Source organism: Macrobrachium nipponense, chromosome 1, assembly GCF_015104395.2.
Source record: "Macrobrachium nipponense isolate FS-2020 chromosome 1, ASM1510439v2, whole genome shotgun sequence".
Classification (NCBI taxonomy): Eukaryota; Metazoa; Arthropoda; class Malacostraca; order Decapoda; family Palaemonidae; genus Macrobrachium; species Macrobrachium nipponense.
In genome coordinates this window covers 127,698,813-127,717,319 of record NC_087200.1, presented here as the reverse complement: position 1 = coordinate 127,717,319, position 18,507 = coordinate 127,698,813, and the positions used below count along the sequence as shown (strand labels likewise).

Genomic DNA, 18,507 nt, shown 5'->3' with positions numbered 1-18,507 from the left:
GAAGAAATATACCAAGTGAAAGTGGCAGGATTGGAGATGAAACTGAGAGAGATTCTCCCAAGTCATCACTATTGAAACAGATGACAAGGCGATGAAGTTCTTCTGTCCTGGAGTGTCGTTCTTTGAGGTCATGGCCGATACAGCAGTCAAGCAAAGAGAAGAAATTCGTCAGCGAATGAAAGCAATAAACGGGCGAAATTAGAACTGGAATTGGAATATAAAGCTCAGGCCAAAGGCCAAGCGCTGGGACCTATGAGGTACTTCAGCGTTGAAAATAATTTTGAAACAATTGTTAGGAGAGGGTAGAAAGTAAGATAGTTGGAAGGAAGAGAAGATGAACGGAGGTGCAGTAAAAGGAAATAAAGGGGTTGCAGCTAGGGCCTACAGTGCAGCGCGTGGGCGTGCATTGGAAGCACTACCCACTTACATGGTAAACAAGAAAAATCAATCCTCTGGGCCTTTTGAGCAACTCAGTTAATGTCTGTCGATGGTTATGTGAGAAATGGGAAAATAAATTCTTTATGCACAAAACGAAGGTAAAATGAAGGTCCGAAATGATGCAGAATATAACGAAACCCAAAACTAGTTCGTCATAATAAATCGTGGTTTAAAGTACGTTCAGAAACAGATATAACCAAAGGTTCCCTTGTATTTTATGAATTTCAGACTTGCTAAGAGATTTCAGTGTATTTTACATGAATTGTCCTGAATTTTGTTTGCAGATAATTGGCTCGTGAAACAGATTAATGCGCCAAGGAAATGCATATCGTACCCAAAGTCTAAAGAACGTACCTAGACCGTGATCGTATCGTAACGGTTTTTAGTTCAAACAAAATTAAATATATTAGAGAAAGAGGATGATTATACGATAAATGAGTCAAGTAAAGGGATGTCATGGCTGTCTTTTTACGTTTGAATAAGAAAGGAGACTCTCATGTTCAAAAGCAGAGTGTTTGTACTGGACTTGAAACTCAGGAGGAAAGATAACCCAGGATGGAGCAATCCACGACGAAAAGAACCCGCTGCTGCTATCTCTCGGTCACGAGCCAGGGATCACCGCATGGAAGAAGGCGCGAGGGGGGACGGATACTCGATATTCACCGAAAGGGACGAGAACCGAGGGCGTTCTGGAGAAAGAAAAAATAATGAGAATATAAAAAAGAAGACATCTAACCGCACGGCGTAACTTCCAATGTCACGGGAGAGGAGAAGAAGATGGATGGAGATGGTGATGGCAAGGACCAACGCTTCGGATATTTGAGCGCTTGTCGTGACTAAGCTCGCTGAGTTTTTGTTGATATCGTGAATCTGAGTCCATATAATATTACTGAACACGTGTGTGTGTGTGTGTGTATGAGACACTGTCAATACATTAACAAATGAATCTTCTTAAGTTTAGGCCTACTGATTAGACGAATGTATAGTAAATTTCTTGATCTGTATACTTGTTTCCCTTTATTTTTTATGTAAATAACAATATAGGTAATATTCAACTCGGTTCAAGTCCTATATCCGCATTATATGTGTCGGTATACATGCATACAGTATCTGTTATATCGATATATATAAACCCTCAAATAAACAGGGAAATGTACATGTTCGTGAGAGCATAAAGGTATGCTGTTACAGCTATGTCTTGCAGATGCTTCTTTCACTCGACCACATACATGTATTATAGTGTCATTCATATATTATATATTATATTATATAATATTATATTAATATATATATAAATATCGAATTATTATTATATTATATGTATATGTGTGTGTGGTGTGGTGTTTGTTTTGTGTGGTTGTTTAATATGTATGTACATATGTGTGTGTGTATGTATACATGTTCAATGTTTTTCGTGTTTTATATCTTTCCAGGGTTTCGTACTTACACAGGTCTTTTGTTTGGAATTGATGGTATACAAGGAAGGTGGTTAAGCTTACATTTACGTTTTTACACGATGTGTAAGAGCAATTGCACAAACACACACATAAACGTATACATAGCAATTGTATTCCACACAGGGAAAATGAAATATGTACATTTTTTTCTTGTGTGGAATGAAATAAGTGATATATCTTCGTGTCTAATATGATTACCAGTATTATATATAATCATAATATAATAATGCGCAACGCCTAATAGCAGCCTATCTTCCATGCTACCATAGCATTCGGAGGAGATGCAGTGCAGCGTTATAACACTAAACCCTGGAGAGAAATGAAGCACCTTCAACGTCCAGCGGTCGATGGCGACGTGTTCTTCGCCCTAAATTCACCGTTAAACTGCGGACGTTACTCAGGATGTCCGCGCGCTGCACATTTCCGCCCGTTAGCTCACAACCGCGATTCACCATTTCATCGACGACGATCGGACGATACCGAGAGGGAAAAGACGAACGCGAGCGAATCTCATATGTGAGGGTGGGGTATGGCGGGTCCATTGTGTCAGCAAGCACCTGAGTTTACGTGAATTGCGGGTGCATTTAAATACTCGCATCTCTCTCTCTCTCTCTCTCTCCTCGTTTCCAAACCAAAGCTTGGGTTCGAATCATGCGATTCACGGTCGTGGTAGGTAGCCTTATCAATTATGATTCCCTTTGGGTGTATGTTATTCCTAAGGTTAAAGGAATTCGGTATTAAGATAGTTGGTGCTTAATATTTGCGAGTAAAAAAGTCATATTTACTAAGAGACAAAACCTTGTAATAATTTTTTTTTTATATATCGAGAAATAAGTTAACACCCATCTCAGGTTTATCCTTCAATTTTATATCTGCTTGTGTGTGTGTTGACCTATATATTTCCGGAATAGTTGACATACGTACAATATCAAAAAAAATTTCCAACCCTAACCTTGGAACCATAAAACCTTTTACACGACCTACTGCTTCGCTTCATTACTATTGGAGCAGCCTAACTTGACATTCACAACGTATGGGCCTATGGGCCTGTCTTGCGATTTATTGGCAGAGAACACGCGAGCTTTAATCAGGTCTTGGAAACGTTTCGTATACAAAACTTGAACTGGAAACCAGAAACATGACATGCCAGTGCTCGGAGTTAGAACGAGTCGTTATTATCCTTCAAATAACCTCTGAACTTAAGTAGGGATGAGGTTACACGGAACTAAAATTATAATTCAGTAAGGAAGTCTAAATTTTGAGATTTACTCCCAAAATGATATTATGTTTAATAACTGTACATAATCTGGTGATAAGTACAACCCGTAAATTACCACGAATGTAGTGGGTGTTAGGTTTTGCTTAAGCATTAATCATCAACGGAAGCAGAGCGAAAAACTAGGCCGAAGTAAACAACAATGGCCTATTAATGAGTATTTATTGCTACCAGAATCACCATCAAAGTTAAATAACGAACAATTTGACTGCGGAGTCATAAATTCCAACTTTTTTTTTTTTTAATCGAAGGAAAACTAAGTAATGTACACTTGAAAACCACTAACAACTTTCCAAACATAAAACATTGTAGATCGTCTTTCGTGACGCTATTGGTGACGACGGGAAATGAGCTGGGCCGCGGAAGACGTGTTTCCCGCCAAAAATATAAAGGAAATTGCCTCTTTCCGTTATATGAACTTCTGCCGAGATCTTCTGCGGCGGAATCAATAAACTGAAGGCAGTTTATTATCAATATTGCATTTCTGGTAACTTTTCATTTCACTTGCAAGATATTCGATTTTTCAAATCGAAATTAAAAATATATAAATACAAATGGTGATAGCACCTCTTATTCAATGATTACTGAAATACTTTAAAGAATTAAGAACGCCTTGAACGACGCAAACAAACTATATAGACAAACTGGTACCCTTATACATTGGATGTCAGGTATATTTAGTTCGATAACAACATAAAAGAAGCACGAAAAAAACGTGCTAAAATAAATGTCCCCTCCAGCACAAACTAAGTTATCCCTTTCCATAAATAAAATGGTTAAGTTTATAAAAAAAAAAATTATATAGTAACTGCACGGCAGTCCTATTCTTTCCCTCACCAAAACCACTCTCTCATTTGCAAGACGAATTTTTTCCCCCTGCATGACAAGGGCCTATACGAAACTAAACCGCGAACGCTCAGACCAATTTCAGAAAGAAGAGTGAACAAAATAAATGACTGGGAAGGGTGTCTCAACGTTGTGGTCAGTCCCGCACGTTTTCCAAGGTTTGTCTGGCCGGCTTCGTAACACATCATCGGGCTTATTAACGTCTTTAAGACGAGTATTTCTTAGTGCACTGTTATTGTTTGTAGTAGGCAATATATATATAATATATAATATATATTATAATATAATTATATATATAGATATATATTATAATATCTATAATATAGGCATACTGATTTGCGGTTATAATTATGATTAGAATAACACATGCATACAGACTAGAAAGCCTTTCTCTTTATACTAAGAACCTTCATTTTCACATCACTCGGCGTCTCTCTCTGTCTCTCTGTCTCTGTCTCTGTCTCTCTCTCTCTCTCTCTCGATCAACGAAAATGCACGAGTCACGTGGTGGGACGTTTACCTCGTCCTCTGACGGTCAAAGGCCGAAAGTGAGGTTTCTTTATGATAGTCCTGTGTTTGATATAAACCTAGGAATCAGCGCTTCAGGGAAATTCTACTTCTCTCTTCCTTTGTCGTCGTCAAGCCAGCTCTGGCTCTTAATAATGCTGTGAAAAAACACACCTTTATATACATATATATTTATATATATATATATATCCTATATATATATATATATATATATATATATATGTATGTATGTATATACACACACACTCCAGATGGTGGGACGGAGAACCTAGTGCCCTTGTCTAACCTGCGTCCTCAGGGAAAACTAAAAATGAATGAATCTGGAAAAGGATTTATAAACCTAAGAAACCAATGCAGTGGCGGATTTACGGGGGGTGGGTGGGTGTCATTTCGTCACGTGCTCCCGACCCCAACCTTACTTCATGGATAATTAAAATTGATGATATGCACTCACTGCGCAAAAGTTGAAACTCTAAAAATAAAATTATATAATGTTTTGTTTTCTTTATGCACGTATTTAATGCTTGTATTTGCCAAAGCTATTACACCTGCTACTTCTTTGTAAGCTATCTTCATGATTATCATCTCTCTCTCTCTCTCTCTCAGTACATACAATATATGTAAATTGTGTATATATATATGTGTATGCATTTGTATATAAATATCGATATATATGTACCGTATGTCAGTACATGTTGCATATATATAAATAATACGAAGTGCCGCCGCCCCCAACCCCCCATCCATGGAAGATTTCTAGATTCACCACTGAACCACTGGGCCGGTTGTCTAAAAGAGGGAAAGTTATAGCTGTGCAAGAGCGATGGCCATAGTCACCGTATGTGTCTTGTTCCATGAGAGAGAGAGAGAGAGAGAGGTTCTGTTCAGTTCAGATCAAGGCCTAGCAGAGATCAGAATGAAGTCAGGTTTTCTTCAAACTTAATTTTCGACATCAGAATAATCCACCGTAGGTGAAACCAAAGCAAAAGAGTCTCGAGAAGAATTCCTCTGTAACGAGAAACATCCCCTGCTTAGAACAATGGAGGCACGACTCAGTAAGAAAGTTGTCGAACAGGTTTTTAGTATTCTCCTCAGCACATCTGCCCTGAACTGACCGATACCAGTTTAAAAAAAAAAGTGTTTGTGGCTAGTTCAACCTCACAAATGGGTTTAAAATGCGAATGAGTGCTCTCGCGTCTTGGTTATTACAGCTTTACTAATTCATTAATCGTTATATTGGGTTGTATAAAGTAATGGCGCATTCCTATACCCGCTGATCTTAATTGGCACAGGTTAATCTGAATAACGAGTTCAAAACGATGTTCGGGGCAATATAGCACAAACACTATTATGCAACCTGCTATTACTAAAGATCAATTAGTGTAAATCTGAACGATTGTGTGAAAAAAATATTAAAAGAAAATGGCTGCCCTTTCTTTCTTCAGGATATACTGTATGACAGACTCAGTCGCTTCCAGAAGAGCAACAAATTTCAACCTCTAGAAGCTTCAAAGATCTGTGACCACTTCGCATCCTTGAGCCATTTTTAACACATCATCGTGATTAGAAATTACTGACGAGTGGTAAAAATAACACAAAGGGAGGGGGAGTCGTGTTTTAAATTCCTCAATGTTCTTTTACGACTCTTCTAGTCAATCTCCGATTCATTTCGTGGTTACGTTGACCGAAAGAGGCCTTGACCTTAGGTCAGATTCGAGCTGAAGAAACGCTGTTAAAAGAAAATCTCTCTCTCTCTCTCTCTCTCTGAGGTTCTGTAAAACTGTTACATTCTATATGTGCTTGTGAGTGTGTTGTTTCTTCACCTGGTCTAGAAAAAGTATAGATTATCTGTCCGACCTAACACATTAATTACCCAACCTTAATAATTGAAACTAAACATGTTTTGTCACCTACACTTCATCTTCATATAAACTTTTGCGCACGAACACACACGCATACAGACGTACATACATGCATAAACACATTCATGCACACACATTTATATATAAAGCTGACGTTGGACTAAGTATGTATGTCTGTGTGTTTGTTCGCTATAGACGGCAAAACTATTGGACCAAATTGGGTCAAATTCGGACAATTTATATAGATTTTATGGGGATGGTTTCTACCGGGTGCCGTTTTGATCCGAATGTTCAGACATGCTGACTTCTTTATTATTATTCGTAGAGAAAAAAGAAAGCATTAAGTTGATATAACTTTTCACGAGGCTTCCAAATATGCTCTTACCGTTCTTTTTCTATGATGAAAAATATCGGTGATAGAAGGGGATGGTTTTTATTCAGGTACCGTTTTGATCTGAATATCTGGCCGGATATCCGGCCATGCTAACGTCTTTAATATTAATTGTAGAGGAAAATGAAAACGTTATTCTGATGGAACCTTTCACGCGGATTCCATATTTGTTCTTACGTTTCTTCTAAGATGTAGAATAACGATGATATTACGGTTCAAGCAACGCCGGCCTACAGTTGCCGGCTCCTATATAAACTTCTGTGACGCTATGCGTTCAACGTCACAATGTAGTTTTGACATGGTATGTCAAAACTACATTATGAATAAATTAATTCACAATGAATGCTTTTATGCCAGTATTTGACTTTTCCTGCCGAATCCCTGTTTGTTGCCAGTCATATGATTTTATGGCAATATGAACAGATAAGAGAAACCGGCGAATCGTGTAACGGGTTAAATGACAGTGATTGATCCGCACTGACTCTGAAAGTCGCTGACTGAATTGGCTTTAAGTCCGCTCGGGCTCTTATCACTGAAGGAACCAGTAAGAAGACATAACGACAGATGCTTCGATTCGACTAATAAATGGCAAAGATGCCATCAAACACTTACACACACACACACACACACACACACACACATATATATATATATATATATATATATATATATAGTATATATATATATATATATATATATATAAGTGCGTGTGTGTGCAAGACTACAACCCATTCACACTAAGAAATGTGTTATGCGTAAAGTTTAGACGTACGGTATATTCACATTTAGGCCTGTGTGAGCGTGTAGTATATGTGATTAATAATTACCCTTAGACCTAACCAGAACGAGGCAACTTGTTTTCACAGATACTGCACACGATTGCAGTTCAGCTCTAAAACGTCCGGGGAAACCAGTCCTCCGAAAGCATAGCACTTTGTATTTCCATCGGGCAGAAAAAATATCAAGTGTAAGAATGCACGAGTGGGATATGACTACGAGTGCATGACTGTACCTGGCGCGCATGCGCATTTGGCACTCTCCCAATAATAGGACAGTCAGGTGCAAGGCCAGCTTCCACCGAAGGAAGCAACTGGATTTGAATTCTGAAAATGCGTGGGAAGAGGCCCTTCGTGGGAAGACGCCCTCGAGTGGAATCTCTCTCTCTCTCTACTGGGAAAGACTACAATTTTTAGAATTATATAGTCTAGAAAAGAGAAGAGAACGCTACATGATAATACCGGCATGGACACAGATAGAAGGAATTGCCGAAAACATCATGGAGCTAAAAATATCAGGGAGAGCAAGCAGAGGTAGATTAATAGTGCCCAAAACTATACCAGGAAAGCTAAGGAAAGCACACAGGACATAAATCCACTACGCACCAGCATCGACAATGCAGTGTCTATTCAGTGCGTTGCCAGCTCATCTGAGGAACATATCAGGAGTGAGCGTAGATGTGTTTAAGAATAAGCTCGACAAATATCTAAGATGCATCCCAGACCATCCAAGATTGGAAGATGCAAAATATACTGGAAGATGCATTAGCAATTCTCTGGTAGACATTAGAGGGGCCTCACACTGATGGTCCTGGGGAAACCCGAACGAGCTGTAAGGTCTGTAAGGTAAAGTCTCTCTCTCTCTCTCACTCTCTCCTAAAAATGTACATCAATGAAGATGTAGGAGAGCTCCTGATAAAAATAACTTTAGTCCATATTGATTACCAATATGGTTAACAGAGGCCTGATCTGCAGATACAGTGACAAGGCTTACGATACATTTATGTTTAAAGAGAAACTACGCTCAGCTTTACATTGCACATGCAGAAGTACACAAAGGTACATCAATAACTACAGCATAATTTATGTAAAAAGATGGAGAGACAGCATAACTTTCAAACTAAATAAAATTTATGGGCCGTGAGTTGTGAGGGGCTCGGTGATACTTTACACTTTTCCAGATTGTTATCATTATTATTATCATGCTATTACAACAGCAAGAATTGCTATTATTGTTTCACTCATTCCGTTATTTGTCATCCATTTTCCTTCTCGAGTTTCACTTTTTACTTCTTCGTTTGATATATAATATATATATAAATAATAATATATATATATATAGATAGAGTATATATATATATATATATGCATATATATATATACATATATATACCACACATATCACACACCCACACACACACACACATATATATATATATATTATATATATATATATATATATATATTATATATATAATATATATATATATATATATATCAAACGAAGAAGTAAAAAGTGACATATGCTTATGTCACTAAATAGCGCGTAACAATATATTTAGCCAAGGCCACAGGAAAAATAAAAGGAGGAATACCGAGCGCTTTCGTGTTATTTCATCCCATTTTCGAGGTACAATGCCAAAAATAACACAGAGAACATCTAGCAAAGTAAACTTAAAAGCTGAAAAAACTGAAACAAGTATTCAAAGGCCGGTTAAAACCTTGGCTAAATATATATATATATATATATATTATATATATATATATAATATAATATATAATAATATATATATTATATGAGGAATTTTATCAAATCATCGTGACTCATATGCATGCATTGAGCTACATATGTCCTTTAATATCCAATTGGCTCCACCTTGGTAATGATATACTTCATAATAAAAGTTAACCGAAGGGAAATTTTTTTTAGGTTTATAATAAGTTCGTCGTCTCGTGGGATCGAACCACGGAAGACAAGAACTCACAACTGCCGTGACGCCTTAAAACCACGTAGTTCGAGGCGTGTCATGGTAGTCCTGAGTTCTTGTGTTCCGTGGTTCGATCCCACGAGACGCGAACTTATTATAAACTAAAAAAAATTTTTCCTTCGGTTACTTTTATTATGAAAACAAAATATATCATTACCAAGGTGGAGCCAATTGGATATTAAAGGACATATGTAGCTCAATGCATGTATATGAGTCGCGATGATTTGATAAAATTCATTCATATTTATATATATATATAATATCATATATATATATATATATATATATATATATGTAAACTCAAAAATTGCCTTTCGGTTAACATATATAAAAATACAATATTACCGTGGTAGAGTGAATTGGATTATTAAAGGACGTTCGTAGCTCAAGAAGCTGGCACTATAGGTAACATATGATTCACGGGCATTTAACTACAACCACAGATAAAGATCTAGAAACTGGTTCACCGACTATTGCAGCTGCTGCCGCCAGAATTTCCAGTGCCAATGAATTTGCAAGCAAAAGCAAATCGCGTCAAATAACAACTGCAAAAAGAGGAAACGAGATGATTTCCAGGAGCCCCTCCACAAACACCAACCCTCTCCCACTACTCGCCGGCTGGCTGGGGGTTGGTGTGTTGGTGGGTGGGTGTCAAGGTATGCAAGGCTTTATTACGCCGCTCTTTTCGTAATTGACATAAATTATATCCAGTACGTGTGAGTATGCCCAAAAAAATGACCACGACAATCAGAGAGGAAAATGTCAATACAAATACAGCCATAAAAAATAATTTAAAAACCAGCTGAGTAACTGAAGAGAAAATGACAATGGAAAGAATGGTCAGTTATTATATATTGGACTTACAATGGAAAAAGGTAACTATGTACATACCCAGTATATATACATATATATATATATATATATATATATATATATATATATATATATATATATATATATATGTGTGTGTGTGTGTGTGTGAGAATGCTTTCAAGCAGGAAAGGCATCGACATTCTAAACAGCAAGACTTGCAGTAACCACATTTGGAGAGAAATAATTCCAAAGCATCAGAAACGATCGACACTTTCACTTAACAGTACGTCGACCCTCTCTACAATAAGAAACCATTCATCAACAATCCTCCGCCATCCATTCTTTCCATGTGTCCAAACCACTTCAAAGACACAGGCGTCGTTTTACTAACCGCACTTATTTTTACCAGATCTTAGTGCTTATCAATTTCACTCTTTACTCTACACATACCTCCCAGAACTTCATCTGAACAGTCCTAAACTTCCCTTTCATTCAGATACAAAGTGAACTCTACCGCCATAAACGAGAATGGGTTCAAAGCCTCTGGGATCCCGCAACCGTCCTCGATCCACCTATTGCATGTGACTCGCATCTTATCTCAACTTGCCACCATCCGTTACTGTTCTTGAATCACTTTCATCGTCCCGACATCCATGTCACTATCTTTCTGGCTCCTATTCACTCTCAATTCCTTAGTCTTCCTGGCATTGATATTCAACTTCTTCCTCTAGCAAAACAAACACTTGTCTACTATACCATCTTCATCTCTTACCTTTCTTTGTAATATACGTATATGTATATATACAAATATACATACATACATACATACATACACATCCATGCACACACACATATAAATTCATAAATAAAGGTATGAGCCACGAAGGAAAGATCAACAACGGAGTAGCTGCAACGTCTTTCGACTCAATGTCCTTTACTTAGCAGACAGACTGGTCTGCTAAGTAAAGGACGTTGAGTCGAAAGACCTTGCAGCTACTCCGTTGTTCATCTTTATATATATATATATATATATATCTATATATAATATATATTATATATAATATCTATATAATCGCTATCTCTATAGATATCTATATAGTATCTTGACTATATATATCTCTAATGCTCTAGATATATATATATATGCTATACTATATATATAATACATATACATAATATATACATATATATATCTCTCTCTCTCCTTAAGTCCACGGTAGAAAGGCGAGTGGAACTTTCGTAGCATATTCTACATTTTCAAGTTCACACTGTGGAATATAACAGAAGTTGCCAGACCATTAAATACAAAAACAGAAAGGAGGGGGACAGGTTACAGTTTGCTAATCTGGGAGGAGTGTTCTTTAAGCAAAAGAGACAAGGAGGGAGGAGGATCAAAGGACAATCCAGGATGGAGATTTAAATTCCTTGTTGACGTGGCTTCAATAAAAACGGATACACATATACAATCCAGCGTCGAATGGCTAAAGATTTTGTAAATCCCAAATAATTCAGTTCCTGTTATGGACCGTGTTCTCACTCTTCATGGGTGAGAACAAATTATCTAAGAGGGTTCTGCTAGAATCACTTAGTAGTCAAAGCATTTGCGAGAAATAAGAAACTGAGCAAAATATTCTTTTTAAAGTTGCAGAAAGAGTTCAAGCGAGACGTAGGACGTGAATAAATTTTCACGAACTCCGTAATTTCTTGGTTTTCTACAAAAGCGTAATAGTTCTCTATAAGGAGCATTAAAATTCTCTCTCTCTCTCTCTCTCTCTCTCTCTCCGCAAATGACCATAATGCACTCTTTCACTTAAAGGCATAATTCATGTAGGACCTCAGTCCCAGTTTTACCTTTTTTGCACCAATATATATATATATATATATATATATATATATATATATATATATATATATATATATATATATATATATTGCAGAAAAGGTAAAACTGGTACTAATGTCCTACGTAAACCATGCCTTCAAGTGAAAGAGTGCATTTTGGTAATTTGCGGAACTTACTGAGAGAGAGAGAGAGAGAGAGTAGTGTGTTTTGTTGAGTTCTTTGAATGATCCTTAAAGAGATCTATTATGCTTGCAGAAAATAAAGAAATTGTGAAGAATTTCATAGCATGTCTGCACGTGTCACGTCTCGCCAGAATGCTTCCAGAGACGTTTTTTTATATTTTGCTCAGTTTTTCCTATTTCTCGCAGACACTTTAAGGCTATCAAGTGATTCCAGCAGACGCCTCTTAAACATTTTGTTCTCGCGAATGAACACTGAGAAAACAGTGTATAAAAGGAACTAAATTATAGAGAATTTACAAAATCTTCAGCTATTCAACGCTGGATTGTTAGACGGGAGAGCTGATAACAATTTATGATATTTTTGGAAATTATTCTTCCGTCTCGTCCCGTTCTTCTCCGCATTTTTGTGGCATCCGGGATAATAAATCTTATTTACGCAGCCTAATTTGATTCTAAAAATGTGCTAATACTAAAATAAAATTTTAAAAAATAAGAAAAAAAACACGGGTCCACAATACTCGAATTTCCTAAGGTTACTTCCTCAAACAAGCAGCTTTCCAATTTTCAATTTTTTCATGAAACATGAATTAAAGATAATTTTGAACTGAAATCTTCTAAGAAGATTAATGACGGATGGACAGCGATGAAACGCTGTTACAACAAAAGGAGATTGAATCATTAGGGTTAATTTTAACGACTAAGTATCAGTTATTTTCCCAAAGGCATCCGAGATACACAGCCAACACATCCCCCCACCCGCTCCCCCCACACAAAAAGAACTACAATTAGCCGTTTCTTTATCTCGTTGCATTCTCCTGCGGGCAGCTTTATCAACAAAAAGAAATAAATAAATTGATAAGTACATGAATAAAATGTGAATGGGTAAATAAATGAATACATAAACAAATAAATAAGTAAATGAATAAATATGTACAAATAACCCTCTGGGTGACCCATTTTTCACTAGATGATGACATAATGAGGTTAATTGAAGCGTCTGATAGACATTTTCACAGGTGTCCTGAGATCTTCCATGGCTCACCGGTCTCCAGTGGTCGTGATCAAATATCATCATTATTAATGACCATAAAAAGAACGGAAAACGAAGGAAGGGCTGTTATAGCTTTGACTACAGGCGACGATCAGCAAAGACCTGACTGCCATTATATAAACACAAATAAACGTTCAAGCTCATTCAACGTGTTTATCAATTGTACTGTATTGTAGGGTGACTTCCAGAACGAGCATAGATTACCGACATCTACTGCATCATTATTTGAGTGAAAATTGTTTCTCCAGATAATTCTCAACAACTCTTTCAATATTACATTTGATGAAACACATCGGGCAAGAGCTGATGACACGAAATGGGTTGTTCCAGAAACTCGAAGGCGACATGCGATTCTTAGAGCGCCACTCTGGACTTAACTGACAAATCTGCTATGAAAAGAGACACCAAATGGAAAAACAAGTTATTCAAGAAAGCTATAAACTGCGACTGACCAATGACTCGACTGATGGATCGAATGGGGACCAGCCAGTGGAAGGACCTCCCCCAAAAACAGATAAAAGAAAATTGAATGATAATGATGAAGAATAATGATGATTAATTATTTTCAATGCTTTGTCTCTGCCATTCAGATAATCAATGTCTTTTTTTTGTGATAAAATTCTCCCATGACGAAATGGAAAAAAAGTGATAACACTAAGAAAAATGTCAACTTATGATAAATATTGTTCCGAAAACATAGAAAAGGGTAATTAATTATTAAGGCAGTGACCCTGAGAACCATACTCATTAGGTATAACTGTGAATGTAACGCGGAAATATAAGCAGTTATAAATATTATTGTGGCAAGAATGATGACAAAAATGATGTTAATAGAAATAACAATAACAATTAACTGTTATGAATTGCAAATCTAAAATATTTATAATGATCATAATGACAATCTCTATTTCAATAAATCCCATTAATAACCATTCACAATATTTCTTCATTACTTCTCTGCAAAAGAAAACTCGTCAATAAAAGTTGCAAAGAAACTTTGTCTTTTTAACCTGTTTGGCCGACAATACGCAGTTGATAATTGTCGCATCACTAGTTTAAATATCCCTCACCCCAAACCCCCCCCCCTAACTCTCTCTCTCTCTCTCTCTCTCTCTCTCTCTCTCTCTCTCTCTCTCTCTCTCTCCTTTTCTTAAATTCCCTGGCAAAATAGAACCTTTCAAGAAAGCAATGTTGGGAGTTTGGGATGGAAAATTTACACAGCGAGAATGAATCAATATTAATTTCGCCGTGACTTGTGCAATCCATTGAAATAATACACATTTACGGCAAGAACTACAAGGACACTTTCTACTCCGGAATTAGCGGTCGAGTCGTTTTCAGGTAGCTTCTGTCACACAATTCACCATCACTTTCCACGTAAGTAGAGTGTATCCTGGTAATGACAATGGCCACAGGAAAGTTCAGTCCCTCGTAGGATCCTTCCACCATCTCCTACTCCTGGTATCTTGTGCAACGCCTCGGGGTTGCAAGTTCAGTTTTAGGAAGTCCTACGCACACTCACCACTTCCCAACTCAACTTGCTTTTCAAAAACTTCTTACTAAACACTTTGCGTTTATTTTCCTCGTGGTTACGAGGTTTAGATCGAAGCCTTGTGCTCAAGAACTGCTAGTAATATATATCTTACATAAAACTTGAAACTTTGACGTCAAAAGGACTTACTCGCTCCTTCCAGCCAGGGGGCCCAATAACCTCCTGCCCAAATGTTCCTAACTATTTTTTGCCCCCAACTCTTCGCAAACTTGAACTTAACGCCTTCCGACGAACTAACAACTACACTTTCATCACTTCATTTCATTTAACGAATTAGATTCGCACCTGTTACAACTTTCACTGCTCATAGGAAAAACCCTCGTACGAGCTTCCATCACCAACAACACTTCGTAACCATGGGGACGCCTTCACTAACCAGAACTTCTCTACCTGTGGCTGTGGCCTCGTCCAGGTGAAATGACGCCGCTGCCAGGCGCGCGATCAAAAGCGGTCTCGTGGATGAGCCTCGAGATGTTGTAACAGCAATTGTTATGAGAGGGAGCGTTCGCTTTGCAACCAAGACAAGAAAACTACATTTAACCAGCTGCGAGATTTGCTTCCAAATTTCTATCATTCATGTCCTATATAAGACTTGACATTTTAACAATACCCTTGCCAAGCCAGCGCAGAAAGTTCTCGTGCGCCGTCTTCAGGGTTGCGCGTCCCTGCAGACTTTAAAAGGTTTCGAACCGAAATCCTGTTTGATCTGCAGACATTATAAGGTTCATACTAATGAACTTTGGGAGTCTGACTTTTAAATAAATTATTTAATTCAGATTCCGATATTCTTGAAATTAAGAACTATCACTACACTATCATTTTATATAATACATAAAAATTATTCGGATTGTTTTGGTTATATAAAGCAGTTGTGTCATTATTATTCAAGATTCAAGAACTACACCCAGAATTTTAAGTAGGTTTCATGTTGCTTTTGTATAAACAGAGGGTAAGATTATTGGCTCCTTGTGTAATTCCATTGTTCTTAAAAACATTCATTCGGTAGGTTACATTTCCCTTTCTTATCTGTCGAAGAACAGTCTATTCCGTATAAACAATTTATGCGTTTGACTGGTAAAAAAACGAAACTCAATCCAAAGTGATAAGAGTTCTTTTTTCCATGGTAATGGCATCATCTATTAAAAGGTATTTCAGTCATCCATTCAAGACTGGAGACAAACTGGCATTATATATATATATATTATATATATATATATAGATAATTTTATATATAATATACATAATATATTTATATATGTATATATATATATATATATATATATATATCTTTATATATATATATTAATTATATAATATGCTTAAAAAATCACAGTAGATACACGTGACTACATTAAATAAGCGAATACCACAGGAAAATGATAGTCAGAAATCCGAGTCATTCGTTCCTTGACGATGTCTTAGTAAAGACGAAAGCGCTTGGATTTCTGACTATCATTTTTCCTGTGGTATTCGCTTATATTATATATATATATATATATATATATATATATATATATATATATATATATCCAATAGGAATTATACATAATTAGTTCACCTGCCCTGCTCAGGATTCAAACCTATATCTTTTGGGAGAAGCATTGTCACAGTGACTCGGTGCTTTCAACCATCAAGAAGTACAATAAACCTTACATGAGTGATTTAAGGTATAATAATTCGAAAGTATAATAATATCAAGAATAAACTTATTGATAAAACTATCATACATATTTACATAGCCACATGTTATGAACTTTGTACCAAGGGTACATGGTGGAGAGAGGTGTATTTCCTATTCTAAGCGTACGACCTTAATTCTACAGGAATACATGTAACAGAAGAACTTATTCTTATCTCGCTTGGTAGGCATATAGTACATACACACATACGTACATACATACACACACACACACACACACACACACACATATATATATATATAATATATATACATATATACTATTATATATATAATATATAATATATATATATCTATATATATAATATATATATATATATATATATATATATATATATGTATATATAATACGTACATACATCATACATGTGTGTGCGTGCGTGTGTGCTTTACATAGATAGTTTTTCATATACTTTGAAATGTGTGAGTCAGTGCACATACACAGAATTGCCGTATAAGGCACTCACGAGTTATTTAAGGCTGCATCTCTTAGCTGCTCCGTTTAACACCTCATCTACCACACACACAAAACCAATGCAACCATCCACCTAATTTGGTTTATTGATAATGCATGCCTACATCCACAAACACACACTTACACTGAGTGTTGTCCATTAGATCGTAAGAAACGCATCTAAACCAAGCCTAGAAGGCACGCAACAATGTTGAGAAAATTTACACTAACTTGAACTCACCAATTGCTATACTTTTCGAAAATAAAATTCCTTACGCTTATTTAGCGAGCACTGGGTGAACCGAAACATGTAAACAAATATGTAATAAAAGTTAGGCAATTATACGTAAGCTGACCAAGGTGATGTGAAACACCTGTGTTGCCGGCATTAAGGGAAAAACTGTCGTGTAGGGTGGACGTCAACCGCACCCAGAGGATTGCGAAAGTCTACGGATGACACACTCCAGTCTTGGGGAAACTTTACTTGTGAAGGTGAACCTCCTTTTCCGGTGTTTATATATTATGAGTTTCCTTATAATGATGTCATTTATGCAGTAGGTATTCGTAGTATAAATTCATCCTCAGGTTTGCTGTTTGGACAAAGGAACATATAGTACTAATGAAAAACATTAAGATACAACAGATACGTTGTTAGTTTATTCTAACTCGACTGCATAGCTCGTATGTGCTACATGTACCTGATAACATCAAGCTGTTGCTGGTTTATGAATCCCTTTGTTTAACGCTAACACACCATGACATCATATGAAAGACATATGTATTCATGCAAACAAACAGGACTAAATTAATATAAAATGACATTATTATTATTAATTATTATATATTCCAAAGATGAACCCTATTTGACTGGAACAACCCCACAGGGGCTATTGACTTGAAATTCAAGCTACCAAAGAATATGGTGTTCGCTAGAAAGGAGTCACAGAAGCATAATGAACGGAAAAAAGAAGGTTATGAATGTTAGACAGTATTGTAGACAAGACGAACAAAAATTAAAGATGAATAATTCTCAAGACACAAGTCATTGGCGAAATGTTTGCGATAACTTGCTCTGTAATCTACAGACGAGACGGCTCAGTCCAACCCAAGGTATATAGAATATATTACCTTGGTCCGACTTAGGTGCATTGTAACTGCATACGTACATGATTGACTGGAAGACCAAATACCATTTTCCTATAGGTAGGAAAGCCCCTGTAACAGGACTGTGCATCTTTCTACAGGGAGAACAGGGAAGAACCGTTCGAGAAGGAAAGCACTTGCGCAGTAGTTAAAGACTATTGAACGGCATAATTTCCTTCATCAAACGTTGCAGTGTTCTAGTATTTTA

General features: G+C 36.7%; 1 protein-coding gene across 6 annotated transcripts in view; it reads right to left on the bottom strand.

Moving 5' to 3' along the window:
• Window positions 1–15,416, bottom strand: part of LOC135219621 (uncharacterized) — a 127,032-nt gene extending 111,616 nt beyond the window's left edge. For 3 of the 6 annotated variants that reach the window (XM_064256529.1, XM_064256537.1, XM_064256536.1), the window contains exon 1: window positions 15,289–15,410. The gene's annotated coding sequence lies outside the window, so the exon portion shown is untranslated. The other 3 variants (XM_064256535.1, XM_064256531.1, XM_064256530.1) reach the window with 3 other exon arrangements.
• Window positions 15,417–18,507: the final 3,091 nt, after the last annotated feature.